This window comes from Artibeus jamaicensis, unplaced genomic scaffold (assembly GCF_021234435.1).
Source record: "Artibeus jamaicensis isolate MK-2021 breed Jamaican fruit bat unplaced genomic scaffold, CSHL_Jam_final contig_456, whole genome shotgun sequence".
Lineage (NCBI taxonomy): Eukaryota > Metazoa > Chordata > Mammalia > Chiroptera > Phyllostomidae > Artibeus > Artibeus jamaicensis.
In genome coordinates, this window is record NW_026521839.1 from 6,963,618 (window position 1) to 6,976,309 (window position 12,692).

The 12,692-nt window shown below is 42.0% G+C and overlaps 1 protein-coding gene and 1 pseudogene across 2 annotated transcripts in view; one reads left to right on the forward strand and one right to left on the reverse strand.

The window, feature by feature from the left end:
• Positions 1-12,692, reverse strand: part of CTNNA1 (catenin alpha 1) — a 221,686-nt gene that overhangs the window by 191,809 nt on the left and 17,185 nt on the right. The gene's annotated exons all lie outside the window — the stretch shown is intronic.
• Positions 7,376-11,367, forward strand: LOC119051100 (60S ribosomal protein L4-like; annotated as a pseudogene).

Sequence of the window (12,692 nt, forward strand, 5' to 3'; positions counted from 1 at the left end):
AAAAAACAAAAAAAAACCATGGGACCCATTACTGTTTATACTAGTTTAGAAATCCTGAACCATCAAACCCCTGCTCTCCCCAGCCCCTCCCCGGTGAAAAAAACAAAGGAACACATCCCACATCTTACAGTTACCAAAGTGAAGGCTAAAGGCAGCCAGCAAAAGTGCCTTGCTAGCCAGACTGGAATCTCCCCAATCTAAAGGACTCACACACACCTGCAGAGCCGAGTTCCTCAAAAATCCACAGGCCCCAAACTAAGCATTTTCCCTCCAGTCTGTTCCCCTGTGGCCCTCCCCATCTCCACTGATCAATGTTCCACCAAACCAAGTCCCATAGAATGAGGTTCTACAACTCCCTTTCCTTCTCTTCCCTCCCCCACCTCTGCACCTCAATAAAAATCTTCCTCTAATAACTTCCCATTCTCAGGGCTCTCCTAGATCCTGATTTAGACTATCTAAGAATCTTCTCCTAACAGGCCTAGTTATTTATCATCATTGTAGGGTCAACTTCCCTCTGAAACATAACTTGGAATAGCTTCCCAGACAGGATGAAGCCAAAACTCTTTCAAATAAACGTGACCCCCACGCTACCCTGTCAGCCTCATCACCTGCCACCACACCATGACTCTTCCCCAGTGCTTGTGCATCTCCCCAGAGCTTTATGCAAGCCCTGTCCTCTGCTCAAACCACCCTTCCTGACTTTTCTATCTTCCTTCAAAACGCACACAAGCGAACTGCTTCCTCAGAAAGAGCTGTTCCCTACTTTCTTGATTCTCCCAGCACTTAAAAGCATCTCATCTCTCTCACAGCCCTTGCCACAGAGCAGTGTGTCTATCTCTCATGAAACCGAGAGCTCCTCAAGCACAGAGACAGACATCGCTTTATTGAACACGGTAACTTCATCTAAAACATTCTGTAAGTTAAGTTACTAACTAAACTGCTCAACTGTTTTAGGTTTCACCTAGCATGTAAAAAGAAGTAAGGAGATTTCCAGCCAAGATGGAGACATAGGTAGATACACTGTGCCTCCTCCCACAACCAAAATAAGGACAACAAAAATTTAAAAACAAAATAAAAAATCAGAACTGATAGAAAATGGAACTGTATGGAATTCAGACAGCCAAAGACATGAAATAGACACATTCATCCAGAAGGGTAGGCGGGGTGGAGTTGGGTGGCTGAGCAGAAGGGGGTGGCAGCACAGGAAGCGGTGACACAGGTTGCAAAAGGCACCCCAGGCACAAAAGACCCAGTAGGTGAACTCTGGGTACATAGGCGGTGGCTGGCAGACCCCAGGCACAGGGTGGCAATGGGCAGACCGAGTGAGGCGGCAATTGAGAAGCAGGGCACCCAAGCAAGGCAGCTGGCTGACCAGGCAGTGGTCCCACATTTGCATACAGATAACTGGGGAGCAAGACAGACCGCGCAACCCAGGGCCCCAGAACTAGGAGGTAAGCCTCAAAACACTGATTGAAAATACCTGTGGGGGTTGAGGCGCAGAGAGAGACTCCCAGCCTCATGGGAGAGTTCATTGGAAGACACCCACAGGCTCCTACTAAGTACACAAGCCCACACAGGAATTAGCACCCACACAGGAATTAGCACCAGAAAGACCCAGTTTGCTAGGGGGAAGCAATGGAAGGGACTGAGGTCCGACAGAGAGCAGAGCAAGTGCCATCGTTCCCTCTCTGACCCTGCCCCCACATAGAGCATCACAACCCAGCCACATGGGTTGCCCTGTAGGTTGCCCCGCCCTGGTAAATATCTAAGGCTCTGCCCCTCATACATAACAGGCCCAACAACACAAAAAAATGGCCTAAAAGGAAGTACAGATCAAAGCTCCAGAAATAATATAATTAAGCAACCAAGAGTTAGCCAACCTATCAGATGCACAGTTCAAAGCACTGGTGATCAGGATGCTCACAGAACTAGCTGATTTTAGTCACAAATTAGATGAAAAAATGAAGGCTACACTAAGTGAAATGAAGCAAAATGCACAGGGAACCAATAGTAATAGAAATCAATCTGGGACTCAAATCAATGGAGTGGACTATAAGGAAGAAAGAAAAATCCAACCAGAAAAGAATGAAGAAACAAGAATTCCAAAAAATGAGGAGAGGCTTAGGAACCCCCAGGACATCTTTAAATATTCAAACATCCGAATTATAGGGGTACCAGAAGGGGAAGAGGAAGAGCAACAAGTGGAAAACTTATTGGAACAAATAATAAAAGAGAACTTCCCCATTCTGGCAAAGAAAATAGACTTCCAGGAAGTCCAGGAAGCTCACAGACTCCCAAAGAAAGTGGACCCAAGGAGGAATACACCAAGGCACATCATAATTACATTAGCCAAGATTAAAATGAAGGAGAGAATTCTAGAAGCAACAAAAGATAAGGAAACAGTCACATACAAAGGAGTTCCCATCAGACTGTCAGCTGATTTCTCCAAAGAGACCTTACAGGCAAGAAGGGGCTGGAAAGTATTCCAAGTCATGAAATCCAAAGACCTACATCCAAGATTGCTCTATCCAGCAAAGCTTTCATTTAGAATGGAAGGACAGATAAAGTGCTTCTCAGATAAGGTCAAGCTGAAGGAGTTCATCATCACCAAGCCCTTATTATATGAAATGTTAGAGAGACTCATCTAAGAAAAAGAAGATAAAAACATGTATAGTAAAATGAAAGCAAACTCACAATTATTAACAATCACACCTAGACTTCCACCAAGATGGAGGTGTAGGTGGAAGCACTGTGTCTCCTCACACAACCAAGTTTAAAAACAACAAAGTTTGAGCAACAAAAACGCAGCCAAAACCACAGAAAATTGAACTATACGGAAGTCTGATAACAATGAACCCTGCAGCCAAACCAGTAAGAGGGGCAGAGCCAGCAGTAGAGCAGGGTCAGACAGGAAAGATCCACGGGACTGACCCGGGCGTGCAACCCAGGTACTCTGGCAGCTGCGGGCGGATCCCAGGTGTGGAGTAGTGGGCGGACCCACTGAGGGCTGACCATGGTCACACATTCAGTCAAGTGCAGATAAACCAGTGAAGGAGCGAGCGGTGAGACAGAACATGCAGGTCCCAGCAGCGGGAAGCGGCAGAGGGGACCACCATTGTCCCTCTCTGACCCCGCCCCCATATACAGCTTCACAAACCAGCGACCTGGGCGGCCTCTCTCTGATCCGCCCCAACATACAGCATCACAAACCAGTGACCTGAGTGGCCTCTCTCTGACCCGCCGCCCCCACATATAGCGTCACAAACCAGAGATCTGGGTGGCCCCGCCCTGGTGAACACCTAAGGCTCCACTCCTTATATGTAACAGGCTCGAACAGATCAAAACATGGCTCAAGAACAACTCAGAGCCTCATAGCCCCAGAGCCCATAAATCTAAGTGATGAAGAAATAGCTGAACTTTCAGATGCACAGTTCAAGACATGTGATCAGGATGCTCACAGAACTGGTTGATTTTAGTCACAAATTAGAAGAACATATGAAGGCTAAACTAACTGAAATGAAGGGAAATGCACAGGAAACCAATAGTAATGGAAAGGAAACTGGAACTCAAATCAAGGGACTAGACCAGAAGGAAGGAAAAAAATGACCAAACAGAAAAGGATGAAGAAACAAGAATTCAGAAAAAAGAGGAGAGGCTTAGGAACCTCCAGGACATCTTTAAACACTCCAACATCCGAATTATAGGGCTACCAGAAGGGGAAGAGGAAGAGCCACCAGTGGAAAACTTATTTGAACAAATAATGAAGGAGAACTTCCCCATTCTGAAAAAGGAAATAGACTTCCAGGAAATCCAGGAAGCTCAGAGAGTCCCAAAGAAGTTGGGCCCAAGAAGGAACACACCAAGGCACATCATCATTACATTAGCCAAGATTAAAATGAAGGAGAGAACCCTAGAAGCAGCAAGAGATAAGGGGACAGTCACCTACAAAGGAGTTCCCACCAGACTATCAGCTGATTGCTCAAAAGAGACCTTGCAAGCAAGAAGGGGCTGGAAAGAAGTATTCCAAGTCATGAAATCCAAAGACCTACATCCAAGATTGCTCTATCCAGCAAAGCTTTCATTTAGAATGGAAGGACAGATAAAGTGCTTCTCAGATAAGATTAAATTCAAGTTCATCATCACCAAGACCTTATTATATGAAATGTTAAAGAGACTTATCTAAGAAAAAAAGATAAAAAAGATGAACAGTGAAAGGACAGCAAACTCACAATTTTTAACAACCACACCTAAAACAAAAGCAAACTAAGAGGACAGCTAGATCAGGAGTGAACCATAGAAATGTAGATCACATGGAGGGTTATCAACAGGGGAGTGGGAGAAGGAGAAGGTGGGGAGAAGGTACAGAAAATAAGTAGCATAGATGGTAGGTAGGAAATAGATAGGGGGGAGGGCAAGAATAGTAGGGGAAATAAAGAATCTGAAAAAATTGAGACACGTAGTCATAAAGTAAAGGGGGGGAATGGTGGGGGAGGGGTTGTGTAGGGTGGAAGGGAATGAAGGGGGGAATACAACTTTAATGGCATAATCAATAAAATATATTAAAAAAAACAATCACACCTAAAACAAAAACAAACTAAGGAAAACAACTAGAACTGGAACAGAACCACAGAAATGGAGATCACATGTAGGGATAGCAACATGGAAGTGGGAGGAGTACAGAGGGGAAAAAGGAACAGAGAATAAGTAGCATAGATGGTAGGTAGAAAGTAGACAGGGGGAGGGCAAGAATAGTATGGGAAATATAGAATCTAAAGAACTTAAGACACACGGACATGAACTAAAGGGGGGGAATTTGGGGGGGAATGTGGGTAGGAGAGGGTGTGCAGGGTGGAGGGGAATGAAGGGGGGAATGGGACAACTGTAATAGCATAATCAATAAAATGTATTTTTAAAAAAAGAAAGAAGGAAGCCCTGGCTCATGTGGCTCAGTGGATTGAGTGCCGACCTGCAAAGCAAAGGGCTGCCAGTTCAATTCCCAGTCAAGGCACATGCCTGGGTTGTAGACCAGGTCCCCAGTGTGGGGCATGGGAGGGGCAAACCACACATTGATGTTTCTCTCCCTCTCTTTCTCCCTTCCCTTCTCTCTAAAAATAAACAAAATCTTTTAAAAAATAGTAATGTCTCTTATTACAAATTAACAAAAATGGGTACAGATTGCTATTTCTTACCCATCAGTGGTATTACTAATGCTAATCCCATTAGTTTGTAAATCCCTTGAGGTTAGCAATGGTAACTGCAGTTTTAACATCTCTCCCAGCACCTGCTTTGAAATGCAGACTTACAATAAATGTACAGTATTTATCTGAATCCTTCCTACTGCAGTAGAGATACACCAAACTAAATACTGCCTTAGACCCTGACTCAATACAGATACCCCCCAAAAATCACATCTTTCACTGGTCTTAAAGAAGCTTAAATTTCTCTCAAAGGTTGCCATCTTTCATTTCCTTGGATTTCCCCCTCTTCTGAATTTTCCCCCCTTTCTCTCAAACTATCAAGCTCACATTTCACTTAGCCACTTCTCTACAAAATGACAGGTTTCTAAAGATACACTTCAAAGTCAGTCCAGAGCTTCTCTGAGAACATGATAGAAAGTCCAAGGAAGCAAGAAAATGACAACAGATGATTACAAAAAACTTTTGCCAATTTAGAGATTCCCCAGGAATAGAAAATCTCCATAAACACTGATTCATCAGTGATAGTAGCTTACCCTTTTGGCTTCTCCCTTATTCAATGCACTATCATTTTTCACGAACCATGATTAACAGCCTGGATTAATAGTGAAATATTTAACATTATGAAATATTCAATATACAAGGAGAGAATAGTAACAATGCATCTTTGCTTGGAAAGAAAGCAGGTATTGGAGCTACACAGGGCAAATGGACTATTAACAAAGACTCCTATTCTTCATGTCACTAGAAATGCATTTCCTGAGTTATGACAGCACTTTCAGTTTCAAGAACACTCTGCAGTCCAACCTGGTTAATAAACCAGTACAGGATTATGGAAATTGATAATTAACCAGGCTTCTAACTCACACCTTCAATTCCTAATGTCAAATACTAGCAAAACAAAATAAACCAAAGCAATAAGACATTTTCAAAATACAAAGATGATCTATTTATGTATTACAGTATTTAGTTATAAAATCTCAGAACAAGAATATGAAGGAAATCCAAAGCTCAATGTAATTTGATGGAATAGTCAAAACAATCCAGGAAAGAATTAAGTTTTTAAATTATCAACTAAGGAATAAGATTAGTTAGCCCTGACCAGGTGCTCAGTTGGTTACAGCATCATCCTAATAAAGTCAAGGTTACAGGTTCGATCCCTGGTCAGGGCACATACAAGAGTCAACCAATGAATACATAAATAAGTGAAACAACAAACTGATGTTTCTCTCTCCCTTCTTCTTTCTCTCTCAGGTCAATCAATAAACTTTTAGGAAAAGAGAATAAGACTAGTTATTTAATACTAAGATTAAGTTGGAATAAATTATTAATTATAAAATTTTAATAAAATGATAATTTTATCTGTAAAGTCCTCTGAGTCTTTTAAAAAATCTCACAGATGAAAATTATAAAAACTTCCATGATATAATTCCCTCTCTTCTTTTACTATAATTGGAACATGGAACAGATGACAAGAAATTTTAAAAATCAAATCATACTACCCATATAATAAAAACTGTTCCAAATGTTCAAATCTTTGTTACCAATATTTAGAATAACACTTGAAGGTGCCTTTTGAACTGTATTTACATTATATGCACTACTCCAAACTTGCAGCCAGTGAAAAAGCAAAATTAAAATTTGCTTTTTCAGAAAAATTAAATCTGAATCAAAGAGTAGGGATGATAGATGAGAGTTCATCAACAAGTAAATAAAAATGCATGCTAATTTCAAGCTCCATTAGAAATGAAGTTGGGGCATGCTTGAATATAAAGAAAAACATATTTGACAGTTTAAAAAATAAAGAAGAAAATAATGAACATTTAGAAACTCAAACAGAAAAAGGGCAACTTTTATTTTGAAACATGGTTATTTCTATTTCTGCACACTTTGAACTTTCAATAATGGACAAATTTAGTATAGTGCTCTTAAAGTGAGCAAACAGCATGACACAGGGCAAGTCAGTCCAGACTGTCCACTTCCCCACAATGTTTGGCCCATTCAATCGACGCCCACATCACTGGGGCACTGAGCAGATCACCAAGCTTCTAGGTCTGGAAGCAAGCACACCAGCAACTGGGCAAATTTTCAGAACTATTGCTCTGAGACTCTCCCAGATGCCTGATGTGTTTAACTTCTTGAGAAAACAGAAGGTACTAACAAGACTTAAACCCTCCGACATGCACTACATGACCAAAATTCCCCTAAGTCTTCTAAAGGTGTGGTTTCAGTCACTCATGAGAAAAAACAGATTTGAGCTAGGAAAGCAGAAAGGATAACTGATTCCACATTTTTCACTATTCCCTTATTTTATATGTAGAAAGCAGAAAAATACACATTTTGAATTAATTTAATTTTAACCTGTTCATTTTTTTTCACTTTTTACATGCAGCAAAATTCACTCTGGTACACTATTCTATGACATTTGACAAACTCAAACAGTTACGTAATCATCTCCACAATCAAAATATAGAAAAGTTAAGCCACAAAATTTAAATGTACAAAACATTATTAACTTCAAATTCTAGTTTGACACCAACTTACCATAAAGCTACATAATCAAAGCAGTGTGGTACTTGCCTAGAGAAAAAAAGACAAAAGCAAAAGAATAGAACCAAAATTTGCAACACGATATATAGTCAAATAACTTTTGACACGGGTGTCAAGATTACTCAATGAGGAAAGGACAGACTTTTCAACAATGGTGCTGAGATGATAAATCCACATGCAAAAGGATGAAATTGGACCATTACCTAAGAGCATATACCAAAATTAACTCAAAATGGATCAAAGACCTAAATGTATGCACTAAAACAAAACTCTTAGACGATAACAGGGCAAAATGTTCATGGCAATGAATTTGGCAATGATTTCTCGGGTATGATACAAAGAAAAAGCAGGTAAGTTGAACTTTATCACAATAAAAATATCTGATAACTTCCAGTAAAGATGGAGGTGTAGGTAAATAGGGCTTGCCTCTTCACACAACCACAGCAAAAATTACAAGTAAACTACCAAACAACTCGCACCAGTAATCATCAGAAAATTGAGCTGTATGAAGTCTGACAACCAAGGAATTAAAGAAGTCACTTTCATCCAAACAGATAGGAGGAATGGAAACATGGAACAAGTAGTCCCACATCCACACATTGTGGTGGATAAAAATCGGGAGGGATATCTCAGAAGTAAGGGATCTCAGCCCCACACCAGACCATTCAGCTCAGGGCTCCAATGCCAGAAAAATAAGTCCCCATAACCTTTGGCTATAAAACCAGTGGAGGTTGGGGCAGCAGAAGAAACTGCACATTCTCAGGCATCTCCTCTTAAAGGGCCTGCAACAGACTTACAGCTTAGACTGACACTCTGGGCTCCAGCACCAGGACAGCAGCTGGAAGGGCAGCAGTGGCATACGGGGAGAAATGAAGTGTCTGGCATCAGGATGAGTGCCAGGGGCAGCTTCCTCTCAGACTAAACTCCAGAGGCCTGGCAGCAGTCACTGTCCCTTTTCTAAGCCCTCTCCCACACAGAGTCACCATATATGAGACCCCATCAACCTGGGGTTCATATGGGTTGCCCCACCCTGGTGATTACCTAAGGCTCCACCTCATCCAACTTATGGGTACGGTTTTTCTACATTAGGCCATGTTACTAAGACAGGGAGTCAAAGCAGCTCTACTTAATACATAGAAACAAACACAGGGAGGCTGCCAAAATTAGGAGACAAAGAAATATGGACCCAATAAGAACAGATGTAACTCCAGAAGAACTAAACAAAATGGAGATAAGCAATCTATCAGGTGCAGAATTCAAAATACCAGTTATTAGGATGCTCAAGGAACTCATTGGGTACTTCAATAGCATAAAAAAGACCCAGGTGGAAATGAAGGTTACACTAAGTGAAATAAAGAAAAATTTTTAGGAAATCAGCAGTGGAGTGGATGAAGCTAAGAATCAAATCAATGATTTGGAACATAAGGAAGAAAAAAACATTCAATCAACAGCAAGAAGAAAAGAGAATCTAAAACCAGAGGATAGTGTAAGCAACCTCTGGGACAACTACAAACATACTAATATTTGCATCATAGGAATGTCAAAAGGAGAAGAGAAAGAGCAAGAAATTAAAAACTTATTTGAAAAAATAATGAAAGAAAACTTTCCTAATTTGGTGAAGGAAACAGACACAAGTCCTGGAAGCACAGAGTCCCAAAAAGTTGGACCCAAAGAGGACCTCACGAAGACACATAAAAAATAATTTAAATGCCAAAAAGCAGATAGTTACATATAAAGAAGTTCCCATGAGACTGTCAGCTGATTTCTCAAAAGAAACTTTGCAGGTTAGAAGGGACTGGCAAGAAGTATTCAAACTGATGTAAAGCAAGGACCTACAACCTAGATTACTCTATCCAGCAAAGCTATCATTTAGAATACAAAGACAGATAAAGTGCTTCCCAGAGAAGGTAAAGCTAAAGGAGTTCATCAACATCAAGCCACTACTGTATGAAATGTGAAAGGGACTTATTTAAGAAAAAGAACAAAACCATGAACATTAAAAAGGCAATAAATTCACAACTATCAACAATTGAATCTAAAAATTGAATCTAAAGAATACACTGAGCAAACAAGCAGAACAGAAACATAATCATAGATATGGAGGTCATTTAGAAGGTTATCAGCTGGGAGGGAGGACCAAAATGGGGGAAAAGGTGTGGAATTAAGAAGTACAAATTGGGACTTCCGGCCAAGATGGAGGTGTAGGTAGATACATATTGCCACCTTGCACAACCAAAAAGACAACAATAAATTTAAAAAAAACAACCACAAATGCCAGAAAATTAAACTGTATGAAGTCCAACAACCAAGGATTTAAGAAGAAACATTCAGCCAGACTGGTAGGAGGGGCAGAGACCCACAGCTGGGGTGGAAAGGACACGTGGCAAGGCAATGGTGGCCAGAGGACCCAGCAGGCGAGGCATGGTTGGCAGACACAGCAGTCCCACATTCACATGTAGATAAGCCAGGAGAAACAACTGGGGAATGAGACAGACAGTGCAACTCAGGGTTCCAGCACAGGGAAATAAAGCCTAACAACCTCTGGCTATAAAAACCTGTGGAAATTGCGGCAGCAGGAGAAACTCCCAGCCTCACAGGACAGCTTGATGGAGAGACCCACACACCTGGGGATCAGCACCAGAAGGTCCCAATTTGCTTGTGGGTATTGAGGGAAATGACTGAAAGCCTAGAGCAAGCAGCATTGTTCCCTCTTGGATCCCTCCCCCAGGAAGTTCCTCAACTTCCTTTGGTGGTTGAAGGCTACAAGAAAACCAGGGAAGCTGTTTTGCATCTTAAGAAACTTAAGGCCTGGTCTAAGGTCATTCCACCCTGAACATAACTCATCTTGTCTGATCTTGGAAGCTAAGCAGGGTAGGGCCTGGTTAGTACTTGGAAAGGAGAAACTTAAGGCCTAGAACCCTATCAGGAGGCCTATGTCTCTCAGCAAATGACAGTTAGCAAGGGCAAAATGAGAAATCATCATGATCACAAGGGACCTTCCATCATCTATAATGAGGGCAACTATGGGGATGGAATTATGGTGCTTAATGTAAGCAAAGTGAACATTTTGAAACCTGCTCCTGGTGGGCATGTGGGCCATTTCTGCATTTGGACTAAAAGTGCTTTCCACAAGTTAGATGAACAATATTATACGACACCTGGCATTAACCTGCCTCCCTCAACAGTAACTATAACCTTCCCACGTGCAAGATGCTCAATAGAAACCTTAGCAGAATCTTGAAAAGCCCAGAGATCCATAAAGCCCTCCAAGAACCACACAAGATTCATCACATAGTCCTGAGGAAGAATCCACTGAAAAACCTGAGAATCATGTTGAAGCTAAACCCATATACAAAGACCATGCGCAGACACACCATTCTTTGCCAGGTCAGGAACCACAGCCTTCAGAGGGAGAAAGCAACATCGCTAGAAGCCAAACCAAATAAGAAGGGGGTTCCAGAAAAGAAGCCTGTGGTTGGGAAGAAAAGAAAGAGGCCTGTTGGCATTAGGAAAAAGAAGAAACCTTTGGTGCAAATAAAGGCCGCAGCTACCACGAAACCAGCATGAGAAGAAGCCTGCAGAAAAGAAACCCATCACAGAAAAATAGAAGCCTGCTGCATAAACTTAGGTTTGTTTATTCCATAAAGGTTAAATTACTTTACACAGCTAATTTTGAGCAAAACTCTGATCAAAGGCAAAAATTGCTATGTTAGCATTCTTCAATTACATTATTTCATCAATTTTAATGTACAGGCATTTCGGGGGACTTCCACCAAGATGGAGGCGTAGGTGGAAACACTGTGCATTCTCGCACAACCAACATTTTAGCAACAAAAAACGCAGCCAAAGCACAGAAAGTCGAACTATATGGGAGTCCAACAACAACCAACCAAAGCCAGACCAGTAAGGGGACGGAGCCAGAAGCAGAGAGGGTCGAGCAAAAAAGATCCCCTGACCCAGGCACCCAGGCAGCCATGAGCGAATCCCAGGCATGGGGTAGCAACCCGCGGACCCAGAGAAGGTGCAAGGAAGCAGGTTGACCGTGGTCACACATTTGCGTGCAGATAAACCAGTGAAGGAATGCGCAGTGAGACAGACCGCGCAGTGAGACAGGCCAGAGGGGGGGAAGGAGCAAAGGGGACCACCATTGCTCCCTCTCTGACCCCGCCCCCACATACAGCATCGCAAACCAGCGACCTGGGTGGCCCCACCCTGGTGAACACCTAAGGCTCCTCTCCTCATACATAACAGGCTCGAACAGATCAAAACATGGCTCAAGAAGAACTCAGAACCCCAGAGCTGACAAATCTAAATGGACAAAAAATTACCAACCTATCAGAGGCACAGTTCAAAACACTGGTGGATCAGGATGCTCACAGAACTGGTTGATTTTAGCCAAAAATTAGAGGAACACACAAAGGCTAAACTAACTGAAATGAAGGGAAATGCACAGGAAACCAATAGTGATGGAAAGGAAACTGGGACTCAAATCAAAAGAGTGGACCAGAAGGAAGAAACGACCAACCAGAAAAGAATGAAGAAACAAGAATTCCAAAAAATGAGGAGAGGCTTAGGAACCTCCAAGACATCTTTAAACGCTCCAACATCCGAATTATAGGGGTACCAGAAGGGGAAGAGGAAGAGCCATGAGTGGAACATTATTTGAACAAATAATAAAGGAGAACTTCCCCAATCTGGCAAAGGAAATAGACTTCCAGGAAATCCAGGAAGCTCAGAGAGTCCCAAAGAAGTTGGCCCCAAGAAGGAACACACCAAGACACATCATAATTACATTAGCCAAGATTAAAATGAAGGAAAGAATCCTAGAAGCAGCAAGAAATAAGGGGACAGTCACCTACAAAGGAGTTCCCATCAGACTGTCAGCGGATTTCTCCAAAGAGACCTTACAGGCAAGAAGGGGCTGGAAAGAAGTATTCCAAGTCATGA